The sequence below is a fragment of the Bison bison genome, unplaced genomic scaffold (assembly GCF_000754665.1).
Source record: "Bison bison bison isolate TAMUID 2011002044 unplaced genomic scaffold, Bison_UMD1.0 scf7180017864039, whole genome shotgun sequence".
Taxonomy (NCBI): Eukaryota; Metazoa; Chordata; class Mammalia; order Artiodactyla; family Bovidae; genus Bison; species Bison bison.
Window position 1 is genome coordinate 3,496,271 of NW_011494611.1, and position 2,686 is coordinate 3,498,956.

At 59.1% G+C, this 2,686-nt stretch overlaps 1 protein-coding gene across 4 annotated transcripts in view; it reads right to left on the bottom strand.

Moving 5' to 3' along the window:
- Positions 1 to 2,686, bottom strand: part of RGS3 (regulator of G-protein signaling 3) — a 138,588-nt gene that overhangs the window by 72,752 nt on the left and 63,150 nt on the right. The gene's annotated exons all lie outside the window — the stretch shown is intronic.

Here is a 2,686-nt window from a genome sequence, read left to right on the forward strand (position 1 = left end):
TACAACAACTTATATAATGTCAACTGGCTAAATTTAACTCCAAGCGCTCCCGCAGCCAGGACCCAAGCAGCTGAGGCTCCAAGACGGGGCGCATGGGCTCTTCAGGGAGGTTGGGGAACCCAAGAACCAGCTGGACATTTCCAGGCCATCCTGAGAGACCAGGGCAGGTCAGGAAGATACACTGTGGGCGGGATGCGGGCCGCCTGGGATGCAGAAACACAAAGAACAGCAAAGCCAGTGGGCGGCAGAGGCAGGAAGAGACCACAATGGGCCCCGGCTGACCGGAGATGTCCCAATTGTTAGCGCCAGCTCTCCGCCTGTTCCCATTACACTGCCTTTCAGCCCCGGCTGAAGCCTGGGAGAAGCTGGGCAGGAGGAGGGAGGGCAAGGTTTAAGTGGCCACCAGCCGGAAGCAAGGGAGGCATGCACCCCGGCCCCTAAACCCAGGCCTCGCTTCCCGTCTCCCTCCGGACCTCCGTTCATTCACCCAACAAACATTCACTGGGCACCCACGATGTTCCGTGCCCGGGCCCAGCCCTGGGAGTGGGCTTGGCCAGCGGAGCCAAGCACCCTTCAGACACATCACATGGAGAGTCCTTGTTCCCTGGGTGGGGCAGACTCTGCTCTGCCAGGGAATGGCCCTCGCCAGCCCCAGCCCACAGGAAAGGCTGGGCGTGTTCTGTGTTTACCGTCTTCTCTGCCCCAAACTGAACTCCCCACACAGGTCGATTTGAAAGAGACAAGAAACCTTAGGAGTCACTGGCAATGTTAATCAGAGACCATTCTGCCAAGAGAGGCTCCAGCTGAGGCCGCGGATACATCTCCTAAAAGCCAGCCTTGTTGCTGCAGCGAGTCTCTGGAGGCGTGGCGGAGGTGGGCAGGAGTGTGGACGCCAGGACTCAGGACACTGGGCCCGGCGGCTCCAACTCCAACGGCTGGAGAAGGGATCGCTGGGCTTCTCCAACCCCAGGACCCGCAAGGCTGTCTCAGGGCGCAAGGGCAGGGCAGCAGGCAAGAGCTCCACAAATGCCTGGGAAGCAATCTAAAGCTGTCTAAGCGTTGGAACGTGCACCTTGAGAGCTCAGTGTCTCTGGCCACTTCCTTTGCTCCCAGCAGTTCCTGGGCTCCCTGGAGAGCCACGCTTGCTGTGCTTGCTGACTGACACTGCTGGAGAAAGGTGAGATGCCTTGCACCAGAACATCTGGCTGGCAACCCAGGACAGGCACACACACACACATACACACCCCTCACATAACAACCCAATAAGCTCCAGTGGCTGTGGGCATCTCTCCCGAGCAGGGCTGGCTGTGGCCACCCCCAGTCTCCAGCCCCGGGAGGCCATGACTGCACAGGCAACTCAGCATAGGGGAGGTTTCTCCACAACATCCCAAGGCCTGACACCACCCACCCTGGCCAGCAGCCACCCAGTGGCAGATGGCATTCACCCTGCCTCTCCCTTCAAGCCTGGGGTTGTGGCCTCCAGGAAGGGAAGATTCAACCAGTTCTCAGTAGACTCCACCCACACCGTCTCCCCAAACCCCGGCCCAGGCCAGAGGTGGAGGCCAGATGAATGGGCGCTGGCCATCTTCTCACAGCAATCTCAGGTCCGTGTGAGCACGTCAGAGCTTGGAGGGAATGTGAAGGACTGTGTTCCAGCCCTGACTACTGAAAGAAAAACTGCTGTCCAGAAAAGGGAGAAAGGACCAGCTGACGCTGTTCCCCAGGTCAGCAGCAATGCGGAGCCCAGGACCCCCCTCCCAGCTATGACCCTCGGCTCTTCCTCTGCTGTATGGCTCCCAATCCCCACCCAATGCACAGCCAGTTTGTAACTCTTCTTTCCCCTCCCTCCTTATAGCAAGAGGCTGAGCAGGCCAGGGTCCTGGGCTTGCAGGCCCCAGACGTGTGTGGTGAGCACAACAGAACAAGAGATGGCTCAGGTGGTAAAGAATCTGCCTGCAATGCAGGAGACCTGGGTTCAGTCCCTGGGTCGAGAAGATCTCCTGGAGAAGGGAATGGCTACCTACTCCAGTATTCTTACCTGGAGAATCCTATGGACAGAGAAACCTAGTGGGCTACAGTCCATAGTGTTACAAAGAGTCAGACATGACTGAGCCACTAACACACTTTTCACTTTGGTTCTTATCATCAATCAATGTGTATTACCGAGCACAGCCTCCCACCAGCACCCCTCAAATCTGACAGGGTCCTAGATTGTGTGAGCTGGGGATGGGCAGGCGTGTGAGTGCATGTGTGTCCAAAGGGTGGGAGAGACTTGGGAATGGGTGTGCAGGGAAAGCTGGGTGTGAGGGATAGGGGGGCAGGTTGGGGGGTGGCAGCAGCAAAGTCAAGGGCAGAGTCGCCCCCCTCCCGCAGGCACTAGGGGGCTCCCTGGAACCTCAGGATCTGAGCTGAACTTGCTCAGAGGACTGCTCCTCACCATGACCTTGGTCAAGCCCAGCCCGCCCCGCAGGAGAGCCTCGGCCCCCAGCGAGGTGACCTGCTTTTTCCCCTCGGTGGCCGCCCTGCTCAGTGGTCAGGAGGAAGCCAGGGGCAGGGAAGAGAAGTTGTAAGTGGCTTCCTGTGGGGCTGCGGGAGTAGGGGTTCTCACACGGCCTGGGTTTCTAAGGAGGAAGAGCGGTGGGGGCACCGAGCGCGCAGGCCGGGGTTGCAAACAGGCAGGGAGGTT